This window comes from Ambystoma mexicanum, chromosome 3q, assembly GCF_040938575.1.
Source record: "Ambystoma mexicanum isolate Mex_15411 chromosome 3q, UKY_AmexF1_1, whole genome shotgun sequence".
Classification (NCBI taxonomy): Eukaryota; Metazoa; Chordata; class Amphibia; order Caudata; family Ambystomatidae; genus Ambystoma; species Ambystoma mexicanum.
The window spans coordinates 1,108,256,113-1,108,277,348 of record NC_090926.1 but is presented as its reverse complement, the minus strand read 5'-3'; the positions used below and the strand labels follow the sequence as shown (position 1 = coordinate 1,108,277,348).

The window sequence follows — 21,236 nt, the reverse complement described above, 5'->3', positions numbered from 1 at the left end:
CAGGTAAGAAAGTAACTTGTTCTTCGAGGGGATTGGGTCCTCTGACGTATTCCATATCTATGACAGACTCCCAAAGCAGTACCAGAGAAAGGAGGAGGAGGAGGAAAGAATTTAGAATCAAAATTTAGAATTGCCAATCAAAGAGCAGAGCAAAGGACCGCCTTGCGAAAGGCCAGATCCTGCCCTCGGATGGAATCGAGGGAATAGTGACATACAAATCTATGTACTGATGCCCAGGTGGCTGCATCACAGATGTTGCGAATAGGAACACCCCTCTGCAGGGCAGTAAATGCAGCCATACCCCTGGTAGAATGGGCCCGCAAGCCAGCCGGTGGGTCCTTACCCACCAAGCGGTAACACTCCGAGATGGCCAAAATAATCCAGCGAGACAAAGTCTGTTTCGTCACAGCTTGCCCCAAACGCTTACCAGCGTAACCAATAAAGAGTTGATCGTCCACTCTGACCCGGGACATGCGTGAAACATAAAAGCTTAAAGCTCTCCTAGGATCAAGCCTATGGAGCCTCTCCTCTTCCTTACCAGGATGCGGAGGAGGATAGAATGCCGGAAGAACAACCTTCTGGGCCAAATGAAATTCCGTCACTACCTTCGGAAGAAAAGAAGGACGAACTCTAAGGACAACCCTGTCCTTGTGAAATACAGTGAAGGGTGGCTTAACTGAAAGTGCCTGTAACTCACTCACTCTGCGAGCGGAAGTAACCGCAACTAAAAACACAGTTTTCAGTGTTAACAGCCTCAAAGGGCAAGAATGTAAAGGCTCAAACGGAGCACCCATAAGAAACTTAAGAACAAGGTTTAAATCCCAACCGGGCACCAGGAAAGGTGACGGAGGGAACACATTAGTGAGCCCTTTCAGAAACTGTGAAATTAAAGGGATTTTAAAGTAAGAACACTCTTCAGACGAGCGCTTAAAGATGGACAGCGCCGCCAGGTAACCTTTAATGGTACCCACTGGCAAGCCCCTGTGGGCCAAAGAAAGTAAAAAGGACAGAACCATGGGGATGTCACATGCAAAAAGATCCACATTCTGAACCCTGCACCAGTCGCAGAACTTACGCCAACGGCAACGGTACAGAGACTTTGTTGCTGGCCTTCGGGCCGAAAGCAACACCTCCATCACGTCTTCAGGGAGGTCCCAATCCTTATACCTCAACCTTTCAGAAGCCAAGCGTGAAGGTTGAGGGATCCGACCTCTGGATGGAGAACCTGACCCCCCTCCCGTGAGAGCAGATCGTCTCGGTAGGGAAGACGACGTGTAGGGCAGATGGACAAGTCGAGAAGGTCCGGGTACCACGTCCTCCGAGCCCACGCCGGAGCAATGAGGATCATCCGGGAACCGAACTTCCATAACCTCCGCAGCACTTGCGGGATGACGGGGACTGGAGGAAACGCGTACAGCAGCGGGAATGACCACTCCACCACGAACGCGTCTCCTAAGGCTCCTTTTGGAGGAAATTCCCGCGAGCAGAACCTTTCGCACTTCCGGTTGACACTGGAGGCGAAGAGATCCACTTGAGGGGTCCCCCAAAGGGCGAAGATCTCCAGGAGAATCTCCTGAGCCAACTCCCACTCGTGAGAGATTGTGCTCTGCCTGCTCAGAGCGTCCGCCGTCACGTTTTCGTCTCCGGCCAGATGAACTGCCGAGATCAAAACTTCGTGCTGGATGGCTCAGAACTCGAGCTGCATTGCCTCCCTGCACAGAGGAAGTGACCCTGCCCCCCCCTTTTTGTTGAGGTAGTGCATGGCCACTGTGTTGTCCGTCAGGATCAGGACACTCTTTCCTCGCACAGTCGGCAGAAAAGCCTTCAGGGCTAGCCTGACGGCCCTCAGCTCCAACAGATTGATATGGAGTCTGGACTCCGACTGAGACCAACGACCGCTGACTGTCAGCCCATTGGCATGAGCTCCCCATCCCGTGAGGGATGCATCCGTCACGATCGTCACCTCCGGCCAGGGAAGCCAAAATGGAGCCCCCTTCATCAAGTTGCCTTCGACGGCCCACCACAGAAGGTCCCGGGCGACCGAGGGCGGCACCTGAACCAGGTCCGACATCCTGCCGGAGGACTGCGACCATTGCATCTTGAGTGTCCACTGCAAAGATCTCATCCGCAGGCGAGCCTATGGCACCAGAAGAATGCAGGATGCCATGAGGCCGAGCAACCTCAAGAACTCGAACGCTGGGAGCGTCTGGGCATGCTGAAACTTGTGCACCATCGGCTGAATGTGAAGAGTCCTCACCTGGGGAGGGAAACACTGCCCCAGGGAAGTGTCGAGCACTGCTCCGATGTACTGGAGCCGCTGTGTTGGCGTCAAATGGGACTTCTTTAAATTGAGGGAGAAGCCCAGCCTGTGAAGGGAGTGGCAGATGACGGACAGATGATCCAGGACTTGCTCGGGAGAGCTCCCCCTGATCAACCAATCGTCCAGGTAGGGGTAGACGTGAATCCCCCCTTGCCTGAGATGCGCTGCCACCACCACCATGAGCTTGGTGAAAACCCTCGGGGCAGAGGTCAATCCGAACGGCAGGACCCGAAACTGAAAGTGCGAGTCACCTCAGGTACTTCCTGTGCTTGGGATGGATCGGCACATGGAAGTAAGCATCCTTGAGGTCGAGAGACACCAACCAGTCCTGAAGCTGAAGTGCCTGGAGGACTTGAGAGAGAGTAACCATCTTGAACTTGTCCTTCCTGAGGAGTTTGTTCAAACCGCGCAAGTCCATGATGAGTCTCAAACCCCCGTCTTTCTTCAAAATCAAAAAATAAGGGGAATACCATCCCTTGTTCCTCTCCGCTACAGGCACCAGTTCTATGGCGCCTTTCTCCAGCAGGGCTTGAATTTCCTGCGCAAGGAGCGGATCCGGACTCTGCAAAGAGAGGTTCCCCGGTGGATTGTCGCGAGGCCTGTGCCGAAAGGGAAGACAGTAGCCGTGGGTTATGATCTCCAGAACCCACACATCTGAAGTAATGGCACGCCACTCTACAAGATGCTGCGCCAGCCTTCCCCCAACCGGCGAACCATGGGGCATGGCCTCATGACTGAGTGGTAGCGGCTGCGGCGTTACCTGAGGGCAAAGAGGCAAATGCCCGAGTGGCCTTGGCACCACGGGTACCCTGTCGTCCACCTCTGCTACCCCTGCATTGGCCTCTTTGACTGCCAGCTCCTCTCGCTTTACTGAAGGACGAGTAATCGCGAAAGGAACCACCCCTCCATTGCTGTCCCCTAGGACGAAAAGGCGGAGGTTGGGGAACTGCAGCGCCCAACGACTTCGCTGCAGCTTTTGAGGTCTGCAACCTCTCAAGGCTCTCGTCAGCCTTGCTGCCAAAAAGGTGTTCACCGTCAAAGGGCATGTTGAGGAGCCGGGACTGCACATCAGGAGCAAACCCCGACTTCCGCAACCACGCAAACCTGCGTATCACGGTGCTCGCCGCCATGGACCTGCTGACGCATTCAGCCAAGTCCAAACCCGACTGAACGGACTCACACATGGCATCCTTACCATCCTGGACCATAGCAAGGAAACCATCCTGTTCGTCCCCTTCGGGAATATGTTCAGCCGCTAACGCAACACAGTTCCACAGAGTGTGTGTGAAACGAGACAAGGCACAAATGGAGTTGGCCGCCTGAAGCACCATACCACCAGAAAAAAAACACTTTCTTCGCCCAGCCATCAAAACGTTTGTCGTCCCTATCAGGAGGGATGGTAGGGTACGACGCCTGCTTTGCCGGGGCCATGGCCACCTGCACCACCAAACTCTCCGGAGTGGGGTGCCTGGTCAAGTAGCAGGGGTCGCTACTGGCTGGACGGTATTTTCGCGACAAGGACCTGCCCACCGCCGGGAGACTCTCCGGAGCAGTCCAAGCCGCCGCCACCCTTCTCTGTAAAGCCATATGGAACGGCAGTACCGGGTCAGTTGGGGGACCAACATCAGGGATGTCTGTGAGATCATCCTGCACAAACTCCCCTGGGGAGCAGACCATCCCAAGTACTCAGAAACCCTAGCCATAAGGCGTCGGTACGAGGAATCGGCATGAGAGCCAGGCTCAGGCCTACAAAACTCCCCCTCCGGAGAGGTGTCCAGTCCACTGGCATCATGCAGTGACTGCCTCAAATCGTCAAACTGACTATGGCCCGAGACAATTTCATCTGGAACCTGACTAGGAACCAGGCCATCAGAATCCTCATCCGCCTCTGAAATATATTCCAGGTGGCGAAAAGAAGGCACCCGAGAGTGCTTGCTCTTAACCAGAGCCTTCCTAGGGGGTTCCCCCATGCCACGGGGTACCTCCGACACGAAAGGCATCGAGGGCGTCGAGCGAATCGGCGCCGGCGTCGAGAGAACAGGCATCGGTGCCAAGAGGATCGGCATCGACGTAAAGGAAATCGCCGTCGACGTCAGATGCAGCGCCGCCAGCATCGGCGGCGTCGACACAGTCCTCGAAGCCGGAGCTCCGAGCGTGTCCTTCGACGACCTGAGCATCGACGGCTTCGACGACTTCCTCGGAGCCGGAGCCTCGAGAAAGTCTGTCGACGCCCTCGACTCCTCAGACGTCGATGTCTTCCTCGAAGACATCACAGGTGCCCTGGGTCTTGAACGCGTCGAGGACCGGGACCTGGAACGGGTACGTCGAGAACGAGTCCCCTTGTCCGAACGGGACCTCTCCCATGACTCCTGCCGACCTCTCTTGCGAGCGGTGTCTCTCGACCTCTCACGACCGACCCCACTCGGGGGCGCGGACGGCTTAGTACCCTGCGACTCGAGAATCGCCAGCATTTTCTTCCCGAAGGAAGCCCATTCCTCAGGCGTCGCACGGCTGGTGGGGTAAGCGACGTGCCGGGCAGAGTCCTCCGAAGAGGACCTGGAAGACAACCGGTGTCGGCGCTTCCGAGAATGCCTCGAAGAGGCTGAGGAGCGGTGAGACCGACTCCTAGAAGGAGACCCACGAGACTTCCGACGATGACGCGGAGAGTCTCCTCTCGAATCATCTGTCGAAAGCCCCGCAGACTTCGACTTCCGGGGCTTGGACACCCGACCTACCAACAACTTCTTCTTACGTTCACGTAAGGCTTTGGACGTGAGCGACTGGCAGTCGATACAGTCATCCGTGTCGTGGGCCTCCCCGAGGCACCAGAGGCAGGCGTCGTGCGAGTCCGTCACCGACATCTTGGACCCACACTCCCCGCACTTCTTGAAGCCCGGACGCGGGGTCGAAGACGAAGTAGAAGACATCTTCACACAGAGGATTTTCACAAAAACGAACAGGTTCGAAGAACCGAGACGAAAAGAACTCCAAAGAGTCGAGGCGTTAACCGAGAATCACGAAGCAACACGTTCGCGGAAAAAACGGAACTGAGGCTACGGGCGTCGTGCGTCCTACTTATCACATCGGATGACGTTGGACGTCTTGTGTCAAATCCTATTTCCAACCTTACTCTTATAACTTATTAACGATGTGCCAATGTTCTTGGTCCAGGAGAATATCGCCCCTTCCCTGGACGACGACTCGCATTTCCTGTGCTTAGAGGGATTCTTTCCTGAGGTTTTGGTTCTCTTCACCAGAATACAAGTCTTTCCATCAAAAAGCACAAATCTCAAATGGTGCAAAAAAACGTTCCAACTCCTGTTCACCACAGTTCAATGCAATGTCTCCTTTGTCTTGATGTGAGGGGAGGTATGGCAATATGCCATGATGGCAGGGGGAATGGAGGTGGGTTCCTCAAAAGGAAAGGCGGATGCCATGTCTCATCTGATGAGGTCAGGTCACACCCCCGCGGGTCGCCTCCTCCCATGTGATCCTCCCACATATAGCAACCCCCAGGGTCAGGATCAGGTAGCGGCTGTTATCCCCTGGATACACGGGGAGATACCACCACTTGGAAAGGAGTGATGACGCCATCAGATACATCACAGTCTCTTGCGGCTGTCTTTGGTGGTGTTCTCCTGATCTTGGCATCTCTGTGGCAGCTCTGCAGCGGTTCCCTTCCGTTCTGGTGGGAAAACTGGCCTGCAAGCTCTTCTGACACAGCAGAGCTTCACTGTTACTTGAGGGAGGATTTTACCTTAGTTCTACCAGTAAGGAACTCTCCAGATTCTTCCAGCTCTCTGTACTACGCTGGTTTGCAAAGGATCCCCCTCTGGTAGGCAAACTGGTCCAAAGCCCCTTCTCATCCAAACACTGTTTTCTTGCTCCTCCAGGGTGTGCTCTTGACAATACTTTCCTCCTTCTATTTCTACTCCACCTTGGCAATAGGAAGTTGAACACCACTAGACAGTTCAATTTGGTTCATAGAGGAAATCTGTATGCCTTTGCACATCCTCGTCTCAATGCTGATCTTGAGGACTCCTAGTGAGTCAGACTCTTCCTCGTCCCAGTACTTAAGTGGACTGAGTTCTCAGCACTAGCGACATACATAGGGGAGTCTGGTACAGTGGTGAAGTGGACAGGGGAGGCGTGTGTTGGAGATGGTGATGTGATATTAGAATAGCACATTCCCCTGGGATAATCGTCATTGTTCTCATGTAAAGGAGCTTCCCCCTAGTACAAAGGGAACGACAACCATAGATTTGTCACAATCCACTTCGTAGCAGGCACATTACAGACCAAATGGCATAACCAGGTGGTCATAATTTCCCACCTGTGTTTTAAATGAAGTCTTTCATTCGTCTCCTCTCATTCTCACCAGGTTGTAAGCGCCTCGCAAATCCAACTTGGAAAATATCTGTGATCCCTGAATTTGTTAAGTAAGGGGGAGATCAATGGCAATGGGCATTGATTCTTGAAAGTCTCAGAGTTCAAATAACAGTAATCTACACAAGGCCTTACCCCACCATTGCGCTTCTTGATAAATAAGAGGGCCCCAGCTGGAGATTAAGGGGGACGAATGTGACCTTTTCGGAGACTCTCGTTGATGTATTCCAAGGTGTCCTCTCCTTCCAGGTCAATGTGTATATCTTGCTGCATAAGGAACAAGTTACTTCCGTGTAACTGTTGTTCTCCAGCATGGGTCTGGCATGGATTCACATGCTCATGAATATTCCCTTTCATCAGGCTGGGAATCCTCGATAAAGAAAAAATCAGTTTCAGTTTTGTTTGTGAACTGTCTTTTTACTAATAACCAATCACTGGTCTCTGGGCCATACTGCCCCCAGCCAATGACTGCCCTCTACCTAAGCCCCTCCTCTGGCAGACATCTTCAGATTTGGTAGCACATAAAGTGGCAGTAGGACCAAGGGAATAGCCACAGAGGGGTTGGAGGGAGGGTTCGCATGTGAGTCCATGCCAGACCCATGCTGGAGAACAATAGTTACAGGTAAGTAACTTGTTCCTTCTCCAGCATGGGGTCAGGCATGGATTCACATGCTCATGAATACAAGAATACATAGCAGTACACACATGCACAACCACGGGAGGTGGCAAGGCTCAACATTTCGTGAAGGGGCGTGTCGACCTCCACGTAGCAGCCCTGCAGATGTCCAGCAGGGGCACACCAGACAGCAACGGCGTAGTAGCAGTGATCGCTCTGGTTGAATGGGCTCACGGATGACCGGGCAATGGTCAGTTCGCCAACCGGTGACAGTGCATGATGCACCTAGTGACCCATCTGGAAATGGAAGCCTTTGAGGGGGCCTTCCCTTGGTTCATAGGTCCAAAGTTCACAAACAGCTGTGATGTCATCCGAAAACTTCAAAATGTCAGCGCTCTAGCCACATCCAGCGAGTGCAAAGTCCTCTCAGCCAGCGACAAAGGTGACGGGAAGAAAACAGGTAACACCAAGGGCTCGTTGAGATGGAAGTCCGACGGCACCTTGGGCATGAAGGAGGGGTGCGTCCTCAGCACCACCCTCGTATCGTGAAAAGTCAAGTATGGAGGTTTACAGGAGAGGGCCTTGATCTCTCCCACTCGTCGTGCGGAGGTGATGGCCACAAGAAACACTGTCTTTCACGACAGGAATTTCAACGATACCGAATGCAGAGGCTCGAATGGCGGCCCCATGAGCCTGGACAGCACCACGTAAACTTCTTCACCAGGTGATGGGATGAGAGAGAGAGGATCGCCCCGGGGTCCTGGAGTAGCGGGAAATCGCCGCTAGATGGATCTTGATGGAGGCGTGTGCCAGCCCTGCCTTGGCCAGCGACAGTAGGTACGGCAGCACCTGAGGTGCGGTAATCCGCAGAGGGTTAATCTTCTGTGCACGGCACCAGAAAGAGAACCTCTTCCATTTGTGTCCATAACACTTGAGAGTTGAGGGCGCCCTGGCCTTTGCAAGCACCTCCTTGCAGTCCGCCGGGATAACGTACCCTCCAAACTCTAGCGCTGCAGGAGCCAGACCTGCAAGTTCAGCGATGCCGGATCGTAGTGGAGGATGACGCCTCCTTCTCTGATGAGGAGATCCGCATCTGTCGACAGTTTGACTGGGGGGGGGCGCTGACATGTCCAGAAGGTCCAGGAACCAGATCTGCCTCAGCCACGCCGGTGCGACGAGGATCATCCTGCACAGTGACCGTTTGAGTTGGTTGATGAGTCGCAGCAGCAACGGCAATGGAGGGAACGCATACAGGAACAGGCCGTCCCAGGGGAACGAGAAGGCATCGCCCATGCTCCCCGGCTGGGGAAATCTCCTGGTGAACCTCTGGCACTTGGTGTTCGCCGCCGTCGTGCACAGGTTGATCCGGGGATTGCCCCATCGTCGGAAGAGGAGGTCTACTTGATCCTCCCGCAGTTCCCACTTGTGGCACGAGTGCAGCTCCCTGCTGAGTGCATCAGCAATGGTGTTTTTTATTCCTGCCAGGTGAAAGGGTACCAGAAACATCCCTTGGGCGACGGCCCAATGCCACACATCCTGGGCCTCCTTGGACAGGGCTGGGGATCTGGTGCCTCCATGCTTCCTGATGTAAAACATCATTGTGGTGTTGTCGGTGAAGATCCTCACCACCTTGCCCTTGAGGGACAGAAGGAACGACCTGAGGGCCCAGAACACGGCTCAGAGCTCCAGGACGTTGATGTGTAGTGACCTCTCCTCCGGTAGCCAAAGGCCTCTTGCGTGGAGATCTCTGGAGTGAGCCCCCCATCCCTCCAGGGAAGCATCCGTTGTCACTGTCTCCTGATGGGCCGGGGTCTGGAAATCCACACCCGCCATCAGATGCGTGCGGGTGTCCCACCACCGGATCGCTTGTCAAAAGGTCTTGTTGAGTGAGATCCTGTCTTCAAAGTTGCCCGTCGCTTGCATCCAACGGGCGTCGAGGAACTCCTGCAGTCGTCACATCCGTAGTCTGCAAAGGCGCGCAATGCAAATGCAGGAGGACATCATGCCGAGCAGGGACTTAACAGACCTCACCTTGGCCACGTCCATGGTCGACAGCTGTTGCACCTTGCCTAGGATGGCCTTCGTCCTTTCCTCCGACGGAGATGCTAGTCGCGCCACTGTGTCGAGCTTGGCTCCCAGGAACAAGGCGACTTGCGACGGTACCAGGTGGAATTTTGTGAAGTTGATCAAAAATCCCAGATCTGTGAGCAGTTGGGCAGTCTTCCTTGTGTGTTCAACGGTGAGTTCCCTTGACTCTGCCCGTATGAGCCAGTCGTCCAGGAAAGGGTAGATGTGGGTCCCTTGTAGACGCAGCCGCGCCGCCACCGGTGCTAGGCACTTGGTGAACACCCTGGGCGCCGACTTCAGTCCGAAGGGAAGGGCCTTGAACTGGTAGTGCCGTACTTGGTCTACGAATCGCAGAAACTTTTGATGTTTTTTCAAGATGGGGATGTAAAAGTAGGCGTCCTCCAAGTTCAGCGACGATAGGAAGTCGCCTTCCTCCAGTTGTCCAAGCACGTGCTGGAGGGTGACCATCCGGAACTTCTGGTACCTGATGTACTTGTTCAGACGACGAAGCTCCAGGATGGGTCGCCAACCGCCGGTCTTTTTCCTTACGAGAAAGTACCACGAGTATACTCCGGAGCCCCGGAGCCTCTTTGGGACGAGCTCGATGGCTCCCTTCTTTAACATTGCTCGTACCTCCACGAGTAGATTCGGGGTGTGGTTTTTCTTTCTGGCCACAGGTGGAATACGGGGACACTTCTTTAGAAATTCCAGTGTGTGCCCGCGGGCCAGGGCATCCAGCACCCAACGGTCAGTGGAGATGGACTCCCACACGCTGACGAAGTTCGCCAGCCGGCCTCCCACCGGGGTGTTCAGGTGGGGGCCCGACGCTACGGCCGGTTCAATCCTGCTTGGTGGCAGCCTTGCCGCCCTAGCCTCCTTGGCGACGATGACGAGATCCTCCTTGCTTGCCGCGTCGCCTGTAGGCTTCCTGCGACGAGGAGCGGGCCGCTTGGCGGTATGTCGAGGAGCTGCCGCCAAACCCCTTGGAGGCACCTTGCTTGCCTCAGGAGCCCCGAAAGGGCGGCCGTCATTGCTGAAGAACACCTAAGGCACAAGCCGTCTCAGTGTCGGCGTTGATGGCTTGCAGCGACTCGTCCACTGTCTTACCGAACAAGTTGTTCCCGTCGAAGGGCATGTCCAGGACCCTGGTCTGCACGTCTTGATGGAAATCGGTTGCCTTGAGCCAACCGTGCCGGCGAAGGCAAACGCTGTTGCCCATCTGGCAGAAGCCGGTGTCGACAATGTCCGTGGCCACCATTATGGCGTGGTCCGACGCCACCTCTCCCTCCTGTAGGATCTCTAGGGCCTCTGCCCTCTTGTAGTCTGGGAGGAAATCCAGTAGGGGAGTGATCTTAAACCATAGCTCCCTGTCGTAGCGGGCCATAATCGCGAGAGCTTGGCCGCTTTAATGGTAGTCACTGCAGACGAGATGACCCGTCGTCCCATGGCATCCAGCTTCTTCCCTTCGCCGTACGGCGGAGATGTTGAAGTTGACGCCGTCGCCCCCGCCGCTTTCTTCTTGGCTGCCGCAGAGACAACCGAGTCCGGGGTAGGCTGCGCCCTAAGGCACATGGGGGTGGAACCCGGAACCCGGTACTTCTTCTCGTACCGGTCTCTGTTGGCAGAGGCCGTGGATGGGTTCTTCAGGAGCAACAGCCCCTCGTCCCAGATATCGTCGAGTAACGGGACCGAGAGGACCGTCTTCCTTTTGGCCTCCTGTCGTTGATAGAGAAACCTTCCTCCTTCTCTTCCACGGGAGAGCCCTGGTGATCATGGCGTGGAAGGAGCCAATTTCGTCGGGCGGGGAGGCCCGAGCAGGTGATGATGGAAGGTACATTCCGTCGTCACCACCGTCTTCATCCGTCCCCGTCGTGGCTGTCTCTGTTCCCGTATCATCCCTGGGCTCAGGAAACGGGCAAGAAGGCTGTGCAGGCCGAGAAGGCTGGAAAGGAGGGGGTGGATGAATTCTCCTCCGCTTGTTTGGAGGGCTTTCCGACGGTCCAGGCTCTGCTGGGTCGTCCGTTGGTGCTAAGGGCAACCTTGTCCTCATCTCCGTACACAAGGCCTGGTACGCCATCAAGATCGCCCCTGAGTTGTCTTGTGGCCCAGGGCCCACCTGCGATGGGCGTGACGGTTGGGGAGTGGAATCCTCAGCCTCCATGTGTTCCTCGTCGCCACCGCCGTCGCTTTCCTCGTCCACCTCTTCAGGATCCTTCCTGTGGGACCGGGCCTCCTCGAACTTCTTGCTTGGGATTTTGACGACTCCAGCCAGTTCCTCTTCAGAGGCTGTATCCATGTCCGTGATGGCCACCGGGCCCCCGCCCTCTTTTGCCACCGGGGTTTTCGCAGGGGTCTTAATGATGGGCTGAAAAGAGGATTCCCTCCACGGTGACAGGGAAATTCTAGGCCCCGAGGTCGCCTCCACTGGCTTCGCCAGGGCCGCCACGACTTCCTCGATAGAAGCCTTATCTGGGTGAATCAACGCCTTCACGACCTTGGATGCGCTTGAGGCCTTCACCTTGGGGGGAGGGTCATTGCCTCGCTCCCCCTCGGCTGCCGTTGGGATCGACCGGGACTTCTCCCGAAGTATACCCAGGTTCTCTGCTTTCCTTTTCCCCGAGCCAGAGCGTTGGCTCGTGGTTGATGGTGTCAGTGAAATTGCGCCCTGCCTTGCAGCCGAGGAGCCTGACTGTTCGGCGCTCCCGTTGCCGCGCCCTCAAAGGACTTAGACGACCGCTCGGACTTCTTTTTCTCACCCGTTGCTGGGCTCTTTCCCTCCAGCCAGTTGGTGCTTGGTCGGGTACGACGATCCCTCATCGTCCGCTTGGACATGTTCTTGCAAAATGCACAGTCCTTCCCCACGTGCGTTTTGTCTTCATGGAGGCAGTAGACATCGAGAATGTTCATCCTCCTTGAAGACATTTTGCAGTCCACATCCAGGGCAGCTCCTGAAGAGCTTGAGTTTGGCCGTCGTGTTTCCTTTTTCCTGGGCCATGTCCACGCGGGGTAGGCCTCAAAGATCTTCCGGAAGCCTTTGAGAAGTGAAACTCGATGAAAGATTTGCCCTTGAGGGACGTAGAAAAATCCGGAACGGGTCCACGTTGATCGGAAGTAGAAACGGTGGAGCTTGAGGCTCGATTGACTGAAAAAATTAGATGAAATCTCTTGGAAAATTCGCTAAACGCAGTAAAAGCTCGAGAGCTACAGCACGAGGACTTCCAACACTTTAACGTGCGGTAAACATCTGAAGATGGCTGCCAGAGGAGGGGCTTAGGTAGAGAGCAGTCATTGGCTGGGGGCAGTATGACCCAGAGACCAGTGATTGGTTACTAGTAGAAAGACAGTTCAGAAACAAAACTGAAACTGATTTTTCTTTACTGAGGATTCCCAGCCTGACGACGGGGAATATTCATGAGCATGTGAATCCATGCCAGACCCCATACTGGAGAATAAAGTAGATATTCTTATACAACCTTGACTGGACAGACCCTTTTATCATTGGGTAATAGTTGTATTTACGCTGTGTTGCAACTAACCAACGATCCATGACCTTTGCAGAGATAAGCCTGCTGTTCCTTCCACATTACCAAAACTGGACAAGGACATCTTATAATGCAATCTGTTCGGATCCCTTCTGGTGAATTAGAGGTGTGGGGTTGATTGATGTTTTAGAAACCAATATTCATCCCTGGACCAATGGTTCCTCCGGAAGTTGATTTGTCACAAAGAACTTGAACTTTCTCTAGAAGGCTGATTAATGCGGTTAAGTGTGTGTTCTGGTTGGTACCCACATGAGTAAACCTGAGGGCCACCTCTCCCTTCAAATCACTAAATATAAAAGCCACTTTGGCTTGAACTGTTAAAAAGGCTTTGGTTCGGTACAAGAAATGTATCTGATATTGACTGAAGATTTGGTAATCTTTAGGATTACCATAAACATTTCCTAGTAATGATAACCTAACAGGAATATCGATCCTGGGTGCCTGAGATACACCTAAGTCCACATGTGATGGTAAACTCTGGATTTGTCCTTGTAAGCCATGATGGTTCCAGTGATCATAACAAATGAAATAATAATGAAAACTTTAACTGATTATAAATAACTAAAAAATATCAAATGTATTTCTCATTTTAAATTTGGGAGTCCCCCCCAAACCTCCTGCTTCCATAACTTTATTACCCCCATCCCAAACCCCCACCCATTTTAATCCCTTACTGCACAACCCCATATATACTTTTAACAGAACATTTGATATTTTTTCGTTATTCATTACTCATAAGTTATTCGTTTTTTTTTTCATTACATTGACATCACTGTATACCGCCTTGATTGGCTTGCAGCAAGCCGTGACCTTGATCATCTAGTTGTTGCATCTTTGTCTCCATCTTTGTTGTGTAAATAGTGTAGGGCTCTGCAATCTGTCATGCCCCTAACCACTCAGAGCCAAACGTGAACAATAGTGTCTATCGGGTAGAGTAGGCAAGGAAGTAGTAATGAAAGAAACAATGAAAGCATATCAAGGGATAGGGTTTGAGAAGATTAGTGTTTCTGGTAGAAAGTGAAAAAAATACATGGATCCTGTCTCCACAATGAAAGAAATAAAATCTTAAGAACTAGTGTCTCTACTTCGTGCAATCTACACAGTTGCTTAGATCAAAGTCTTTTTACCGGGCAAACTCCAAACAGAAAAGTAGATTAGTGTCTCTATTCCAGGCAAACTCAAAGGCATTAAGGCAGATTTGTGCCCTTTTTCCAGGCAATCTCCAAACAGAGAACAGCATGTAATGTCCATAATCTCGGCAAGCTACGAACACCCTAATTGGGTACAAATTGTGAATCCATTGGGCATATCCCTTGAGAGCAGTAACAGCACACTGCAGAGTCCTTAGCGTGTCTGCCTTCTAGCTGGTAGGTCTTAGAACGGAGGCAATCTGATGAAAGTGAAGCGTGATGTACAGAGCGGGCAGGGACCTTCCACAGAAGCTGAAGGCGGGAGTTCAAATGAAACGCAGGTCAACAGCACAAACCAACCAGCAGTTGCAAAGCCAATGCCACACTGGACCTTCTGCACCTTTTATACTGGTGTAGAAAGATGTCCTCGCTAGATTCGGACCGGAGCCAGAGCCGTTATAATTTCCAGATGGCAAACCCATGCAGTCGCCGCTATCTTTCCCACAGCTTCCCATGAAGACCTAGGAGTAGCAGGCGAGTTCCAGACCGGTTTTCTTTACACTAACCCAGTTTAAACCACTCCAGTGTGTGGAGGGTAATGCTCAGAGTGATCCAAACAGTTAATGGTAGAGCATTCTAAAATACATTAGCACCCTCAATATCTACCATACTGGTATACCAGGCTACAGATATGGATGCCCCCCCCCCCCAGTAAGGAGCAAAACAAATTACAGATGCCACCAGACTATTTGACAATATACGTGTAGGGTGACAATCACCATGGAACCTAAACAGGGAGCTTAAACACCCCTCCTTTGGTAGCCATATGGGCAACTAAGACAGCCTTTCAGAAAAAGGTTTGCAGAGGGACTTCATTACACATCCCTCTACAAAGAAATAAAGCCAAGAAACCAAAGAAGTCAGCAAAAATAAATCAAATTATTTAGAGGATGCACAAACTGTCTCCAGAGAATCCTAAAAATATTCTACCCAAACACCACTTCTGGGCCAGGTGACACAGGCACACAAAGGCTGCAGAAGAGCACAAAACAGCTTGAAGAGGTATATATCCAACTAGAGCCATTACATCAAGAGGAAAGAGCATCATACTCTGTTCAGTCTGGTTGCAGGAGGTAGCACCTCACTATGGTGGGTAAGGAAAAGCTTGTGCAGAACTATTGTTGCCTTCGGTATAGCCCCTCCTCTTCCTGGTACTTTGAGATAAACACTCAGTGTGCAACAATGAATCGTGCAGAGTCTCTGCTTTCATCCCTAAAATGGAGGCTTGCTTGTGATTCTAAACTCAAATCAGATACACATGCATAATTCAAACCTTTGGCGGTCAGCCCACCAGTGCTGGTCTCCACGTTCAAATTTGTATGTGCTTTTGTGCAGGCAAAATCAGAGCTGTGCATACCAGATGATTTCAAAAACCACCAACCCCTAGGCACAAGCACCCAGAGCTCCTTTGCGAGTTTCCATTCAGGATGCAGATCAGGAATGGCTATACACATGCGCAAATGGCAAATAGAGACATTTTATGGTTCTCTCAGGTATCACGAAAATGTCCATGTGTGGTAAAATGGCCACACAAGGTGAAGTCGCGTCATAGTAACACAGCCTTGGGTGAGGTTCTTCATCCAGGGAAAATAAGGGGCACTGTTTCAGTAGCCCATACCTTGGACGCCATACGGGCTGTCCTGGCGGGCATAACCACTATTGCGCTGCGTCCCAACTGAGTGATTGTCCCAAGGAACCAAAAGGTCTCATAGTAGTTATTTTCAGAAACCATCAACACTTTCAAAAACAATTTACTGATAGTTGTTGGGGATGAGAGCCATGGAAGAAGGGTGAAGTGAAGAGGTGTGCAGCCATATGAATTGGCCACCAGTGGGGGTAGGAACCCAGAGATTGATGGCCCTCTAAAAGGAATTTTGGTCTAGAAGGAGAGCATAGAAGAATAGAACTGGAATAATGTAGATTCAGGCACGGTTTCATCTGTTAGTTGTTCTGCAAATATTATTATATAATTGGTCTTTTATACTGAGCACATCACCACAGCAATGGTCTTAAGGCTTTGAGCGTTGCTCATGTAGAGGAGAATTGTGGTCCAGCCCAGGGTTGCAGCCAGACCTTCGCCTGTGGGTTGAAAATGACACTGGGTCAAGGAGAGCAGGAAGGGGGAGGAGCAGGGAACATCAGGGAGATAAAATCAAAGACTTCACTCACAACCTGTAGAGAAATTAAAGCAGAAGGGTAAGTAATGGTGATTGTTGGGATGTGTAGAAAGGCTGTTTCCTGGACAATCTGATAAGGTTCTTCAGGTAAGCTGTAATGTAGTTACATTACAAGATGTTACAGTGAACCACTGGGTCACATCAGCCAGGCTAGCTTCCCCAACTGCCCATTCCTAGAACCCTCACACAGAATTCACACCCAAACATTCTATCACAGTTAATCAACATTCTCACATCATCATCAAACACCTGCATGCACGCCAAGCACATCACAACAGGATATCATTATTATTGTTTTAACAAGAAAAAAATGTAATTGAATGGCACAAGCTTCTCATATTGGCCAGCAAAACCTTTATGGAGGCAATTACTAGTGTGGTGCGGATATTACAGAAACTTGTGTTGTGGATGCATGATGGCCTAGAGATGTGCTAAATAGTACCTGGAGGTGAGGGAGGCTACTAACCAGATACTCATGTTGAACCCCCTGCTGCTGAGAGGAAGGGGGTTCTTGCAATGCACAGCCCGCTCACAGGGCTGTCAGTGAGGAATTGGTTATGTGCACAATGAGTGGTGTTGGGGTGAAAAGGTGCCAATACCGCAGAGTGAACCAAGAAGTTGCTGAAAGTCGTGCTACAGGTCCTCCCTCAAGGCTGCTGCTGAGAGACACTGTCCATTGCACTGCCTTTCGTCATCAGACCAAGTAATCCAGAGGTTGGGTCCAGAGCTGCCACATCGCAGAGAAGCCAACACAAACATTTTCTTCTAACCTAAAATTGAGTGGCGAAAAAGGTATTGCTTACCTGATTCCAAAAAGTCGCTCCAGAGCGTTGGAGTGTACCCCCTCTTACCTCTGACTCAAGCGCTGCTTGTTTTGCCTTCATCGAGTCCTTAACTGGTCTCCCTTGTTAGTTGTTAACTTGCTGCTTCTATAAGAAATCCCCAGGAACTCTTCGTATTCTGCTGCTTGTCAAGACTTCAAGCCCTCTTTGAACTGCCTTTAGCTAGGGTTACATTTTGGGATTTAAAAGACTTACTGGGCAAAGAAACCCTCTCTAGAACCTTGAACCAAGCTAATGTTACACCAACCAACCATTTTCCTCCCTTTAAGTGACTTTCCTATGTGTTTGTAGAGTACTGGTATTACTGTATGAACCGTTAGAATCTGCAGGGGCGCGTAATAACCGATAATACAATAACATTCTCTTTTCCATTTCTAACGTTGCTACACATGTAACAGTGAACAAACACAAAAGTGAAAGTGCCCTTTGAAGTGTATTCTCAAGTATTCCCAAGTGTTCTAGTGTAAACGTCTAAAGTATTTAAAGTGATTCTGGTGAATATACAACAAATATAATTTTATATAAATTATAAGTGTAAATGTTTATTTGGTGTGCGTGTCTAACTAAGGTTCAGTGCACTTACCTACAGCTCATATCTTCCTCTTAAGATAAGCCTGACTGCTTTGCCACTCAACCAAGGTCCCGAGTTAGTACACACCAATACTAAAGATCGGAAAACCAAATGGCATAGCTTACTAAAGTCTTACTACCAGTAGGACTTTAGGAAAACTCCCCTAACAGTAACTTGTTCTTCGTATTGATTGTGTCCTCCCACGTATTCCTCATCTTTGATAGACTCCCAAAGCAGTATTAGTTTTGGCGATGGAAGTAAGAATTTGAACTTGTCCCTAAAGGTTACCAGGGACAAAATGAAGGACAGCCTTCCCAAATCATCCTTCCTGAGTGGAAGTTGAGACCAGACAATAATGCTTCCCTGCGCTTGCCGCAAAGTTATGGAACACTCTACCCATCTCACTCAGAACTGAACCTTCCTTCCGCTCCTTAGAAGCAGTCAAACTCTGGCTCACAGGGCAAGACCACTAGCCCTCAGCATTAGACGCTACGCCCAACCAATCCATCTGTAATTTTGTAATTAAGCCAATAACACATGCTTGGCCCAATGCTTAGTATGTGCTATTTGTAAGTAATGTATCTTTTTTTCCTCGTATCTGTGTACCATAGCTATGTATATATTCCCATTCCATTGTATGGTATATGTGTAACTGTAACCATGATATTGTGTATATGTAACCTTAAGAAATGCGCCCAGTTGCCCATGACCGACCGCGCCCAAATGCGCCCAGATGACCGGGTGCACTTGGACCTCCCTCTCCCTGGTATCGTCTGTGCACTTAGATGATTCGTACAGTCCATGCCGAAGATGGTCTGTCCTCCTTTGTCTTCACCCTCAATTGCACTGGTATAATCTGCAGAATCGCCGTCAGGCCTATTTGCAGTATCTCCAACTGTTAAACATATTCCACCCACTTCCTCTGCCTGTGCAGACTATTATCGCCTCAGAATTTCAAGGGGTATGAGCGACTGTTTTCTCCACATGCTCCCACCCTTCTTGAGCTCTTTGAAACACTTACTGTGTCTAGGTGCTTTATAAATAAACAATACCATAACAATACCAAGGAGGTTGAGCAGCCTAGTGGTGCACAGATGGAGAAACATGCCTAAATTCGAGTCTACCAGAGAACAGAAATGCATTAGAAGGAGCACTACAGTGAGGTATACATGGCAGAATGGCAAAAGCACACCTAGGCGGCTAGTATAGTGAGTTAGTGGAAAGGCATACAGTGTGAGGACATGACTTGCACTAAGAGTTTATATGTACAGTTGGCTGCATGCAGTGTGGTAGTTCGTGAGGCAGAGAATAGAGGAGCATAAGCTGCTGCAGGAGGGGGACTTCTGGGCCCTTCCAGGCCCTGACAGGCACAGACAAGGGCCTTGGATAAAGGGCCTTAGAGAAAGGGCCGGCTCACGCCTGCCGGCGAACTCGATTGGCTAAACAGGGAACAAAGGAGCCAATCAGAATCCTTGTTGATGTGGCGTCTCCACTGCAATGCTCCGAGGCCCTCCGAAGCCTCGAACAAAGGCGGCAGCCATTAATATACAATAAATTATGCTGCAGACAATAAGGCCAGTGTGCACACGTTGATGGTTTGTGTGTGCGCGCATCAGATGATTAAGGCACATGAGCACTGCCATAGGAACTCCTGCGTGGGCTCACCTGCGATATCAGACTGCAGTAGTAGCTGATACTGAGATTGTCTGTAACTACTGTTATCTCTGGCCATGGTTGCCAAAAGGGTTCTCCCTTCATAATGTTGTCATCGCAGGCCCACCACAGAAGGTCCTGTGCGATTCTGCTCGGAACCTGAAGAAGGTCTGACATCTTGCCTGAGAATGGAGACCATTGAGTCCTGAGAGCCCATTGGAGGGATCTCATTCTCCGACGAGCCTCTGGCACCAGAAAAATGCTGGTTGCCAGGAGGTAGAGCAACTTCAAAAAAAATCAAACTCCGGAAGACGCTGGGCACTCTGGAATTTGATGACTATCTGCAGATGGTGTTGAGTCCTCACCTCGGGTGGCAAGACTTTCCCTGAGTTTGCATCCATGACTGCTCTAATAAATTGGAGTTGTTGAGATGGTATCATGTGGGACTTCTTGAAATTGAGGGAGAAGCTCAATCTGTGGAAGGAGTGACAGGTGATACTGAGATGTTCCAAGACCTGCTCGGGAGAACGGGCCCTGATCGGCCAATCATCCAGGTAGAGGTGGAGGCACATGAAAGTAAGCATCCTGAAGGTCCAACAATACCATCCAGTCTTGGAGTTGGAGGGCCTAAAGGATCTGAGAAAGGGTAAAAATCTTCAACTTGTCCTTCCTGGGGAACTTGTTCAGGTTTCTCAAGTCTAAGATGAATCTCAATCCTCGGTCGTCCTTGGGGATTAGAAAATAAGGGGAGTACCAACCCTTGTTCCTCTCCGCTAGAGGTACAGGTTCTATAGCACTGTAAGGAAATAATGAGTGCAGTCCAACTGGTGTGGGACTATACAAGACTTATCTCTTGGTATTTGGTAACCCACCTTTTAATGTAGGCCTGTACTACACAAGTTGGTAGTGGACTGAGCATCCAGGATTATCTTATGAGGGGTAATGTGAGCTGTACAATGAAATCAGGTATCCAAGTAAACACGTAAACAATTAAAGTTATAGTATACATATTTATTTATATATACACAAAGATATTTAAAGCATCAACTAATAGTAACATCTATCCCAAGTTGGGATTCAATTAAAAAAGTGAACCAAGCAGGTGAGTAATTCTTTCATTAATTCGCTGAGTAATTCGCTAAGGACGTCTCAGCGGTAGGCCTCCCGCGTCTTGTTGTGTCCGCCCAGGGGGGGCTTGCGTGGGGGGGGGGCGCTCGGCTCCCGCGTCGATGACTAGTTCAGTAGGGGGGGCCAAATTCAACCCTCATGTGAGTCGGATGCTTCCTGCTGCTACTGTGGTGCGGGAGGGGAGACGGAGCTCAGCTCACGCACGTCCTCCCTCCACGGCGGCCATCTTGAAGTCCGGCAGGGCACATTTTTAACGCACAATCATGGAATTTTTTTAAACATGTCTTAGGCATTGATGGAGCCCATGATGAAGACATCAAATTTAAATTTGATGAATCGAAGTTCGTGACAAACCGAAGCGCATTGTATTTCTCTCGAAGCGAAAGCTGCATCGGAAAAACGCAACAGAAGCCAACGGGGGCTGTCTAGGGTCATGGAGTTGACGAGACCAGTGCACAGCGCCCTCTATCGAGGAAAACATTTTTCTGAAGCAGCTGAAGCTGGAAAGGAAATATCAAAGATGAGGACTACTTCGGAGGACACAATCCATTCGAAAAATTTGATTTTTCCCTAGAAAGAATAACATCCAATAGAACACTGATTTTCCCAGATGGAGTAATAACCACAGTACTGTTTACCCTTATCAGTGTATTTCAAAAGGAACCACACCTAGATTCCAGCATAAGATATATTCAATTATGAAAACGATAACTGTAATGATAAGAATGACAACAAATAAAGACT

The 21,236-nt window shown here is 50.8% G+C and overlaps 1 protein-coding gene across 2 annotated transcripts in view; it reads right to left on the bottom strand.

The window, feature by feature from the left end:
- Positions 1 to 21,236, bottom strand: part of XAB2 (XPA binding protein 2) — a 711,598-nt gene that overhangs the window by 373,069 nt on the left and 317,293 nt on the right. The window lies entirely within an intron of this gene.